The sequence below is a fragment of the Oryctolagus cuniculus genome, chromosome 6 (genome assembly GCF_051225735.1).
Source record: "Oryctolagus cuniculus isolate XC-2025 breed Fujian yellow rabbit chromosome 6, ASM5122573v1, whole genome shotgun sequence".
Taxonomy (NCBI): Eukaryota; Metazoa; Chordata; class Mammalia; order Lagomorpha; family Leporidae; genus Oryctolagus; species Oryctolagus cuniculus.
Window position 1 is genome coordinate 46,981,216 of NC_142872.1, and position 13,060 is coordinate 46,994,275.

The following is a 13,060-nucleotide window of genomic DNA, read 5'->3' on the forward strand; positions in this document are numbered from 1 at the left end:
AGATACTATCTCTATTTTACAGATGAGGAAATGCAATCTCAGACTGTTTAGAAAACTAGCAAGAGGGGCTGACACTGTGGCTCAGCGGGTTAATGCCCTGGCTTGAAGCACCAGCATCCCATATGGATGCTGGTTTGAGACCCAGCTGCTCCACTTCTGATCTAGCTCTCTGCTATGGCCTGGGAAAGCAGTAGAATATGGCCCAAGTCCTTGGATCCCTGCACCTACATGAGAAACCCAGAAAAAGCTCCTGGCTGCTGGCTCCAGATTGGCGCAGCTCTGGCTGTTGTGGCCAACTGGGGAATAAACCATCAGATGGAAGACCTCTCTCTCTCTCTCTCTACCTCTCTCTCTCTCTCTGCCTCTCCTCTCTCTGTGTAACTCTGACTTTCAAATAAATAAATCTTTAAAAAATAAAAATAGTAAACTAGCAAGAAATTGGGCATTATTCATACTGGGCTCTTTCTTGATTTAGAATATCTACAATCACACAGTTTCTATTTAATTAAGTGAACCTAAGTAAAATACACTTAGTGTAAAGACAAACTTTTAATAGGACAAAAAGGAAAAAAAAAAAGGAATCTGATATAAATACCCTACCATTAGCTTAGTGACTTTATCCAAGTCTTTAAAACTCGGTAAATCTAGTTTTAAACAGCTTCAAAGAATACAATTTGGCTAAACAGGTTATCTTTAAGGTTCACATTCCATAAGCTTAAGATCACATTTTACAGTCATTCCTTCATACATTTTTCCATCCAATGATGTGAATACTGTTTATTGCAACCTGTTGTGCACTAGGCACTGAGAATACAGTGGTGAACAATGCAGACAAGGACCTTGTCTTCATGAAACTTACAGTCTAGTGAGAGGTCCGGGTTATACACAAGTAAATTAGAAAAGTAAGGCTGGTACTGCGGCATAGCAGGTTAAGTCTCCATTGCAAGCATCTTGTATGGGCACCAGATCGAGTCCTGGCTGCTCCACTTCTGACCCAGCTCCTTGCTTAACACATTTGGGAAGCAGCAGGTGATGGTCCAAGTATTTGGATTGCTGCCACCCACATAGGGAACCTGGCTAGAGTTCCTGGCTCCTGGCTTTGCCCCAGCCATTGCAGACATTTAGGGAGTGAACCACAGGGACACTCGCTCGCTCGCACGTGCTCTCTCTCTCTAACTCCGGCTTTCCAATAAATACATACATATTTTTAAAAATAAGAAAATAACCCAGATCGTGTCAGCTGATGTTAAGTGCAGAGAATGGAATGAAAGCGGTGCATGCAATCAAATTGTGAATCCTGGGGAGTCAGCCGAAGCATCTGCAAATCCCTATTCTCATTAATGAATTATATCCATAGAAAATTAAAACTTGGAGTCAAACTACTGCAAGTCCATTTCATAGATAGAAAAGTCTGGGCTATTCAAAGGTATAATCACTTACTTGAATGAATATAAATCTGACATCAGATCCATCGCTAAATGATCCAAATTTTCCTAAGAGAACAGTTTACCTTTTCTCAATCTCATTCTTAACACCTGAAACTGAGGATAAAAAGCCCTGTTCTTCCTACCAGACAGAGAACAAAACAGAGTGAATAAATGGCAAGGTATTGGTCAACCATACAACTACAGTGAAGTAAATTATTTATTTATGCAGACGTAAGATTTAGATGAGACACACAGCGGATTAATAGCCAGGTCTTTAGCCTGGCACCGACATAAAACTTCTCACAAGTCATAATATATTTTTTTTTACTTTGGTGTTAGTAATTTTAGTAAGTGAAATTTCTAAGCCTTTAGATGATCCTGCTATCTCTTCTGAGCTAACCAGTGCACTGTTTCATTTTTCCAGTGTTAGTAAAACTGGAGCTACACAGCTCATTCAAAATGGATTCTTCAGATACAATCCTTCACCCAAATGTTCCAACAACCTCAGGGAGTAGTCTTGGCCTCAGTGACTATTTTAAACAACAGTTAAAACTGAAAGGAAATGGTGCACGTGTGTAGAATGACAGGGAAGGTCATATTCTGTGCAGATATTTAAATGTGAATATATTTTTGGCATTAAACAAAGATCTAAATTAACTCCATATTGACTAGGAGTTGGTGCTTCCTGAAGCTAACCACCAAGGCTGATCCCAGGTGGTTCTGCCCAGCAGGTTAAGCCTCCCATCCATGATGTAAAGAAGTTAACCACAGTTGATGTTAACAGGAAAACGATGAACAATTACATGTGTGAGGTCAAAGAGCAGTGGGTGTGAGGTGAAGTCTGCTCTGTTGTTCCTGCCTGTAATGTATTGAGTCCCAGCTCTGTCTTCCTCTCACCATTGCGATAGTGCAGGAAATCTGAAACCCATTATTAACAGGATGGGTTCAACTTGTACTTTCAGTTGCCCAAGATGAAGCCTACTTACAAGGGTGAACATCCCTTATTTCAGTCAAAAACATTATGTAGGTGCTGGTATGGTGGCATCGTGGGTTAAGCTACCGCCTGTGATGCCAGCATCCCAAATGGGCGCTGAATTGTGTCCCAGCAGCTCCACTTCCAATCCAGCTACATTCTAATATGCCTGAGAAAACAGCAGAGGATGGATCAAGTGCTTGGGCCCCTGCACCCATGTGGGAGACCTGGAAGAAGCTCCTGGCTCCGCCCCGGCATTTGCTGCCATTCGGGGAGTAAACCAACAGATGGAACATCTTTCTCTATTTCCACTATGTTCCAAATCCTGGCTCCTCCACTTACTGACTAAACCCAGAGAAAGTTCCCTTCTCCTTTTTAAATTTTCTTGTCTTAAAATTGGCTAATAGGCCAGCGCTGTGGCTCAATAGGCTAATCCTCCACCTTGCGGTGCCAGCACACTGGGTTCTAGTCCCGGTCGGGGTGCCGGATTCTGTCCTGGTTGCCCCTCTTCCAGGCCAGCTCTTTTCTGTGGCCAGGGAGTGCAGTGGAGGATGGCCCAAGTCCTTGGGCCCTGCACCCCATGGGAGACCAGGAGAAGCACCTGGCTCCTGCCTTCCGATCAGCGCGGTGCGCCGGCCGCAGCGAGCTGGCTGCGGCAGCCGTTGGAGGGTGAACCAACGGCAAAGGAAGACCTTTCTCTCTGTCTCTCTCTCTCACTGTCCACTCTGCCTGTCAAAAAAAAAAAAAAAATGGCTAATAATAGAGCCTGCTTTACTAAGATTTTGGTGGGTCAGGCAGGGGGTGTTGGGATGGATGATTTACATTTCAGTAACATAGAAAGGAAAAAAGTTGAAAGAACAGGGAGAGTTAGGGTGGGGGAAAAGTGTGTAATAGGAGAGAACAGCAGGATGAATCTCCACCAAGGATGTTGGAAAATCAGAGAATCAGTGACAGAAGAGTTCAGCACTCATCAGGAGACACCACTCTCCTGGGAAGAGGATGGAGGGACCTATATTACTTATTAATTGTGATAATTTTGGATTTAGGGTTCATATATGGTTAAGGATTTTAAATGAGTTTAAATGGTTAAGGAGTTTAAATGAGTCCCGACCGGGACTAGAACCCGGTGTGCTGGCACCGCAAGGCGGAGGATTAGCCTACTGAGCCGTGGTGCCGGCCATGAGTTTCATTTTTACTTATGAAAATTATAGTACTTTTTCACATAGCAGGGGAAGTTTTTATAGAATTCATTGACCCTAGAGGTTGTTCAGGTTGCAAACAGAAGCAACTCCATGCTATAGCTAAATATGCTTTTGTGAGCTACTCCCAACACCTAAGGATACATACACTCACCCACTGATGACTGATAATTTCCAAGAAACGTGGCTATCTCTAATTCTGACCCCTAAAGAATCCAGGCATGGACAACTGGCCCTGTACTGTAGGTTTTTCAGAAACACACAGACAATAATCTAAATTCAAGATATGTGTATGTCTTAACATGAAGATAAGGATGTATCTCATTATAAGGCTCCCCCAAACCATGAAATAATTATCAAAGACTGAAAATTATTTTAAATTACCAACCCTGATATTTATGACATATGAGTATTATCAAATGAGAACACAAATTACATAATATTATGTAAGCTATCACCCTATTTTGGTAGTGAAAAAATATATATAGGACAAAGATTGGAAGATACACGCCATTAAAAATAATATTAGCAGTTCACATTTACTGAGTGTTTAAGTTTTTAAGAACTAGCAGCAATGTGGGCAATTTTATTATTTTTAATATTTTCATTGGTGCTCAATAAATTAACTGAAATCAATATGCATTGGTATGCAACAAAAACAAAAAGAAAAATGAATTTTATGTGCTATAGGACTCTAGGTCTGTTAACTTTAACAATGAACAGAAGGAAAGGCATTAGACTGCAAACTTGGATAAACAAAACCAAAATAACCCTCAATAAACACTCGGAATAAATCTTTGAAAAAGAGAAAAAGAAATGTCATCCCCCTTCTCTCTCACTCCAAGATATTGGAGACATTTTCAACATACATAGTTAGAAAGTTGAAAGGTTAATTTATCATGATATTTGGTAAGAAAAAAAATAAATAACAACAACAAAAAAAAACTTGTAAAACTCCAAATAGTTTATTGGCATTGAAAACCAAATCATGTTATATCATACTAAAAAGATTAGAGTTTCAAGATTTTATGGTATTGCATGATATTGGCAATAATACATAGAAAGCTCAGCTTACTACTTTTATTGTTAATAGCTTTCTAATCCCTTACCAGAAATTTATAGTTGAGAAATAGCAACACATCTTAAAGATTAAAACCATGTGACAAATAGTTCATGTCCCTTAATAACCAAATCACATGCCTTACATTGGGCAAGCTTATCTGCCCTTTCCTTCTATATGGCTTCATTGGTAGGAAATACTTTATATACCTATTACATGAATGATGAATGGGACCGTTGGTTATGGTCTGTTATTTGCTTGGCTGTAGTCAATATGTTTTCTTTGGACAGGGATTTCTGTGATTTATCTCTCTTCCAGCCTTATCACTTATTAACTCTGGGTAGACAGGAAAAAGCCAAGGTTGTATATAAGGCCTTGTGGCTATTTAGACCTCTAATGTCAGTGAAAATATCCCTTCTAATGATTCTGTTACACTAGCTGCTCAAGTCTTGATTACACTCCACTCCAAATAGGAAATAAAGATCATATTTCTTGGAGAGTATATACATAAAATATGCAAAATAATATGCTTCCTTCAGTCCAGCTTTATTCTTTGCAGAAAAGCTTTTGTTTTATAGATGATACAGAAGTATAATGGTTACTTTTTCTGATTGTTGTTACCCCCATTCTGGCACCAATAATGTTTAACTATATAAATATGAAAGGATTTGAATTCACCAACATATCAGCCTACATGGGATCAGGTAAAAAGTCCCATTTTGTGGACAAAAACCCCCCAAAGACAACAAATACCCTCCAGTAGAGCAGAGACTCAGGACCTACTCTTTGTGTCACAAAAACAAAAGGAACAAACATTCCCTCTGCCTTGAATAATTTTCTCAGTTGGATTAATATTTAAGACATGTGGACAGGCATATCCTGAGAATTTTTCTTTCTTGTTGGGTCTTTTCCAATTAGGACATCACTAAGGCATAACCACGAGTCAAGTGTTCAATACACAGCCCTCTTTCAGCTGTCTCCTAAGTGAAAACAATATGATAAAAAAGAAAACACATTCTTGCCTGCCTTTCTCTAATTCAAGCCAAGTTTGCTTAGGCTTGTCTTCTTAACAATTCACTTATGTAGAGAATATTTGCCTTTGCAAAATATTTTCATGCCCATTTTTTCATTGATGCTCACAAGACTCTTTAGACACACAGAAGAGTGATGACACTTGTTAAGCTGAGGAAGTCAAAAATCTAGAAGACTTAACCCCTCTTTCAACCCCACATCCAACCCATCTCACATCCTTTCCAATTTTCCTCCTAAATACCTCTTGAATCCTTTCAGTTCATGCCATCTCCACCCATTACCACCTAAATTGAAGTCACCAACTCACTCTCCCAATCGCAATGAATCTCCTAAGAGGTCTTCCAACATCCATTCTTGTCTAGTATGCTCCAGCCACCCAGAATTATTTTTTCCAAAATGTAAATATGGTCATGTCCACTTGTCATGTTAGATACTTCTATATCTGCCCATTGTTCTTAAGATAACAACCAAATTCCTCTCCATGGCTTTCAAAGTTTTGAACACGTATGTCCCTGCTCTTTTCATCTTCTTTCTTGACATTCTCCTCCTTCTTGATGTTTAACCTCAAAGGAGTTCTTACAGTTTTCCAAGCTGCCACAATTTCCCCACACAGTGCCTTATATTCTCCCATCTGCTTGAACGCTCATACTCTTTCCCCAACCCCAACCTTCACTATTTCTGTGTTAACACTTAGTCATCCTTCAAAATTCAGCTCTCATTTCTTTCATGAAGGGTAGTACCTCTGACCAACTAGTCAGGGTTTCTTTGTTACATAATAATCTGAAACCCCATTCCTGTTTCCTGGACACTTGCCGGGTTTGAAATTTTAAACTGATCAACATTTATGTTCCCTTTAAGACAATCAGATCAATGAAAATGGGCCATATCTAGCTTTGTTCAACATTGTTTTAGGACATTGCCTAGAACTGGTTTATAAAATTGTCTGGAATAGAACAGGAAATCCACATTTTTGAGATGAATGAAGTAACAAAAAGAAGTAATCAAATCAGAACTAGAACCCAGGTCTCTTGATACTTTCCCTAATGCTTAGAAAAAAATCATGTCTTTAATCATGATGAAAGCTGGCACATATATAATATCAAAGCATACTCTGATAACCAATTCTTCTTTGGATTTTCGAGAGAAACAACACTATTATTGTCTGCTTCTCTCTTTTTGAGTCTACTTTTAAGGAGCACATAAGGTACTATTAGGACTGCATTTCATACATTGAGCCATTTAGTCCTCAGATGAAGGTACTATTAAGATATCTCAATTACAGATGAGAAAATTAAGCATATTTACAATATAGACCTAAAACCATTCTTTAACAGAAACCCCAACTGCTGTGTACTAGGCATGTAAAACTTCAAGTGAAAAATGACATAACCTTAATTAACAGCTCTTATTTACATTACATGTCATCCAGAGTACAAAAATCAATGAGAACTCATTGATCCTGGGCAATATGTCAATCAACCATTACAGAACACCTATCAGATTGTTTCAACACAGAGTTTCAAAGAGTATAGGATCAGGAAGGGATATCTCTTCTCTCATAAAGTCTGTGGACATTTTGTGATTTGTCTTCCAAAGAATAGTATAGAAATCCAGAGGCACAAAACAGTATATGATAAATGAATGGTCTAACTACTACATGGGGAAGTCAGATACAAATACAGAGATTCTTCCAATCAATCAAGGTAAGCAAAAGGGAACATAAAAGTCTCCTACCCCAATTGGCTTATTTTATGGTGAAGAGATAGAAGTCCAGAGCAGATAAGTAACATGTCCTAGGTCTTGTAGCCAGATAGTAACAGAGCTGGGGCTAGCACACACCTCACTGCTCTCAGCACAGTGCTCTGTCCACCAGCCTTCACAGGAAACAGTGTTTCAGTTGGATCTTACCTAAGGAATTACCATGCTCAGAATGCCCAGTGAGGAGATGGGTTTGACTAGAGGTGAGAAAACACTGGGCCCAGAACACAGTGAGACCTGAATGCCAAGCAGAGGATTTGAGGTTACATCTTAAATATTGTGAGTCAAGAGGGAAGCCTTCCCTGCAGGATATTCACATGAAAGTGGCTTTTCAGAAGCTTAATGTGGCAGTGAATTAGTGTGAAGAAAAGGCTAAAGAACATGAGATGCATTAGGTACGAACTCTTCACTTCTCTAAAAATAATGCCTTTACCACCAAGATGGCAACTCTCATTTTGTGGAGGAGGTTGTCAAGCATTGGAAACAGAGCTTTCTGGTCTCAAACTTCTTGAACCTCAAATGGAAACTACTTATAACTAAAACATCTCGGAAGGTGGTTGGTACTGGGCTGTAATCATGTTACTACAGCCTCCTACCTTTGTTACTACTGTCTCCAGAGGGAGGGGTTGAAGTTTGGGATGGAAACCAAACTATCAGCATGTGTTGTTCCCCAAAAAAATCCACACTATGTGTTTTACAAATCAGGATCCCCTCAGTAAAATACTTATTGTTTGAGAACATTCCTGAGAACATATCCATTATAACCAAATTATTATATTCACATTTATTAACCTCTTTTTCTTGCTACCTTATCCATATTTTGCTCTTTTTATTTGTGATTGATGGTGTTATTTTTTTTTACCAAGTCCTAAGGTGATGATGATAATGATAGTGATGGTGCAAATAACAACAAATACACAGTAGTCCATTGTAAATGGCAATGAATGAATGAACAATAATAGCTGCCATTTATTAGTGGAAATTACTGGTATTTGGTGTAAAGCTACATTCTTTATATACATTTCTCTGATCCTAAATACAACTCCAGCGAGGTATTATTGCCTCCTTGTGAAGATCAGGTCACTGTGGTTCACAGTTGTCACAGAATGTCCCAAGGATAGCCTCTCTAGTGAGTGATACAGCTGAGAATTCAGTCCACCTCCAACATCTTGGACTCAAGCATCCAATCACTCTGCTATACTGTGTTCTTGGGAGTCAGGAAGGAAAAAAAGAGGGGGGTGGGGTAAGAGGTGGAAGTAGGGAGGTAGGAAGTAGAGAAACAAAAATGGTGAGAAAGATGAAAAAAAAGGAAAACTTGAATGTCACAGTAAAAGTTGTCAAGTTCTACAGAGCATATTGAGTCAAAATAACCCCTCCAGCCGGCACCGTGGCTCACTAGGCTAATCCTCTGCCTGCGGCGCCGGCACACCGGGTTCTAGTCCCGGTCAGGGCACCGGATTCTGTACCGGTTGCTCCTCTTCCAGTCCAGCTCTCTGCTGTGGCCCAGGAAGGCAGTGGAGGATGGCCCAAGTGCTTGGGCCTTGCACCCGCATGGGAGACCAGGAGAAGCACCTGGCTCCTGGCTTCGGATCAGCACGGTGCACCGGCTGCAGCACACCAGCCCCAGCGGCCATTGGGAGGTGAACCAATGGACAAGGAAGACCTCTCTCTCTCTCTCACTGTCCACTCTGCCTGTCAAAAAATTAAAATAACCCCTCCAATGTACAAAGCAATGTGTTATGCATTGGTAAATTATTTTGGGCACAAGGCATGAACAGGGAGTATTTCTAGGAAGAACTTCTATTTCAAAGTAAATTCTAAGACTAATACACAGGAATTTGGGTTAGTTCTTCTCCATAGGCAGAAGTTAGATGAAAAATGTTTAGACTGGAAGATAACAGTAGTAGAAAGGGTCTGAGAAGTGACCTAACTAATGATAAACAGCTGAACTGTTAGGTATTCCTGCATCAGACCTTTTACCAACTTTCTAGAGAGCAGGCAGTGTATGGCCCTCAGTGCATACCTGTTAGTCAAACATCATCTTGGTGGCTCATTCTGGCAGCCATATATTGCTCAGACATAGCAGCCACTCCTACGGAGAAGTGACTGGAATGAAAGTCGGATTGGCCACTTTTTATCAGGAAAACCAATTCTAAGAACTTCAAAGAAGCAGCTGACATTTCCTAAGAATCTTCTATCAGCTCCCAAGGTTATGTAGGGCTTAGCAGGAGAGATCATGATTCTAAAAGACCCAAGTCACTTAAAGATCTAACAACTGCAAGAAAACAAGCTGTGAGAATAATAAAGTACTGGAGAGACCCCTTACATGGCAACAGAGTTATGGTAGATTTACTTCTCACTAGACTGACTGACCAAACACATGATGATAGCGCTTTGAAAAGAACCCTGTGACTAAAAAAGGGTGTCATTTTCATCTTTTAGAAGACATTATTCAACATTTAAAGTCAGTCTTGCCTTGCATTTACCTAAGAATAACTAAAACACTAAAGTAAGATCTGGGAAGCACTATTGAGCCTTTTTGTCCTAATCAAGTTGGGATTCACTTTCCTCCATGATTCTGATTGGGCAAACACAAGGGACTCTCACATATGGAAGCTCAGAATTGTGTGTTTCTGGTAGGAGGAGCCATGATGGAGAACTGCCCTCACCACCCTCTCAAGTGGAGCAAGCTGGCAAGTAGTCTGGGTTTAGTCAAATTCTTTCCTCTCTACCCAAAAAGTCTGCCTTAATTTACATAGATTAGGTCATACAGCTTCTGCCTCAGGGTTTTGTTTTAAATGATTATTGATTTTTAGAGCCTTCCATTTCTACACATCCAAACTCTCTCCAGCACACTATGAACACAGCAACAGTGCCTTAATTTGGGGTAGTTTTTGGCTCTGTGATATTTTTTTTTTTTTTAAAGAGAAGAATTCCAAATGACATTCCATGAGAAACAAGAGGTTCAGTTGACTTGATCCAGAAAACAAAGCTTCACAACTTGAAATACTATCGATGTTAGAGAAAATGAAGTGTGAACTTCTGTGGGTGGACTGGGGAGGGGTGCCATACATTTACAAAGACTCAGGCAGCTGTTTGAATACAAAGAACATGGAGGTTTTACAACCCATCTCTAGGCCCTCACTAGTATGTGGTGACAAGCAGAGAGGTAAACTGAGTAAATCACACACACCAGTAGCCCCAGCCATGAACCAGCAACCCTTGGTAAGGGCATTTTGTGGTAATGATTAAGGGGCCCATAAGTAATTCACCAATTAACAGAGCTTCTCATTTGCTAGAAACGATGTGATGGCGCAGCAACTGTTAATGGCCCACTATGTACCAGTGGAGAAATCTTTGTTTCGATTTCTTCAAATTTTTGTTTTTCCAATATGAGGAAAGGTTATACTCTCTACTAAAACATTTTAAAAATGAAGGCTTTTTGTCTGTTGCCCATAGTTTGAAGCAAGAGCAGAGCATTTTTTCATACTTTAAATGTCACACACAGGTACCCATGTGCATACACACCAACTTTTCCCACTCTCCCTTAACTACTTTGCTAGACTTGCAAATCTGTTGCATTTATGTTTGATCTTAATTCCAGTATAATATAGATTTTTCCAAGATGTGATTTCTTAAATTGATGGCAATTTTTTTTAATGGTTAAAAAAACTCCAAATAATGATGGGTCCCTAGCTATTTTCTTTTGAGAAGTTAAGTAATTTAATGGGGCTGATTTTTTTTTTTCAAACTTTTACGGCCAGGTGGCTCTAGGGGATATTTTGTTGAACACTGATTAAAAATAATTTCTTCTAAATGAGACCTGACCACAAAATGGAACCATTAATGGGCAGGGACATTGTCACCAAAGCGGAAACCACGGCTGATTGCCTCTTGTACCTCCCACCACACAAGCATTTTCTTCCTTTTCTTCTCCTTTTCTTGCGCTTAATAGCAGAGTAAATAAGCAGCCAGCAAGGCCTAAATGTTTTCGGCCAAAAACAGAGTCCAAACTCCTCAGAGAAAACATTTGGCCTCTGTGGTTTTGTAATATGTTCCAGAACACCGAGTTCAGTGAGGAACATTGTGAAAAACTCCCATCCAGTGGAATGATGGTGGGGAATGTTACAGTATCAGAAGTTTCAATTGGTCCTTTTCCTGCAGGCCCATAATGAGGCTTGTAAAAAAAAAAAAAAATAGTGCTATGTGGAAGTTCTCATGGGAAAAATGAATGGCAAGAAATCCTAGCTTTAAAAGAAACAGCTAATCTGCTAGTTTGATTGTTCTTCAAAACTTACGCTGAACCAATGAGCCTAATTAAAAACACTTGGCCTACTTCTATAAGGCATCACAGCTTTCTCTATGCTTCGTTTGTATACACCGCAAAACTCCAGATAGACTATTATTTTTTCAAGTGCTCACTAACAAAGTGCTGACTTTGTTGGGATGGCTGAGCTAATTTCTTGAACTCAGTGTGAAACCTTAGCTAAACAAAATTGTGGTAATTTTCCTTAATTTGTAAAAGTGATTGGAGTGCAAACAAAATTTTCCTCTTGGGTCAATCCTATAATTTTCAATTAACTAAAACTAATCGTCAGGCAGGCACCAAACCTGCATTTTGTTTAAAGGGCTGGGAGGCATTTCCAAGGGTCAGGATGCATTAATTGTTTTTATAATTTTGAGACAGAGAGACTAAGAATCGTGTTCGGTTTTGTTCCTAGCATTAAAATACAAGAGAAAGATGTTTTGAGATAAAATGTCACAGCAAAATAAAATTTGTCGATTTAATTGTATGGTTATAATTAGGACGCACTAACAGTGTTATCCCTTCACTGCTATGCAATCTCTTTGAAAGCAACTTCTGCTTTGGAGTAAATGTGGCCCCATGATCCTTTGCATGAATGTAGGAGATCTGGGATGGGTTCATGTAGACAGATACCCAGACCGACACTAAGCAGGAAGCCAGGATTTCACTACAGTTCTTTAGCAAGCAGCATCAGTCTCACTTGGGAGCTGGTAAGAATTACAGTCTCTGCTACAGCAGAATCTGAATCATAAAAAAGATCCCTCTATATCTGGTTTACACTGCACCACGTGGGGATCTTTTCCAGTCCATGTTGGGTACTTAGACAATTCACCTGAAGTATCTGCACAGAGATCCCGCCTGGATCTGAATCCCTGAATACAAAAAAATACAAAGACAGTTTGTATTCCCTCTCCAACCCAAGCTCTCTACTACAAACTGGCCCAAGTACCAACGCTATTTTCAGGAGGACAAAATGCAACTTAATGGGGGAGAAAAGAACCAAGCTCAAATTAAATATGAAAACTGCCAAATGAATAACACAAATGCTACAAGTAAACTCGAAGAAAGTTGGATTCCGACTGTCCATGAGAGCACATTCCCACTCTATAAAGCAAACTAACCCCAGCAGTTTGGCTTAACATCCAGAGAGACTCAGGAGTGTTCAGCGCACCTCTTTCCCCTTCTCTTTTTCCCAGGCTGCTTCTTTAGGCATCCGGCTAATTGTTCCAACAGCTCTGCCATTCAGCACACACACAGAGATACATTTTTAATAACAATAGATGCTACTCATTTAGTCAAGCATAT

General features: G+C 39.8%; 1 protein-coding gene across 29 annotated transcripts in view; it reads right to left on the bottom strand.

Annotated features, from left to right (window-relative positions):
- EBF1 (EBF transcription factor 1) overlaps nt 1-13,060 on the bottom strand; it is a 411,315-nt gene that overhangs the window by 70,221 nt on the left and 328,034 nt on the right. The gene's annotated exons all lie outside the window — the stretch shown is intronic.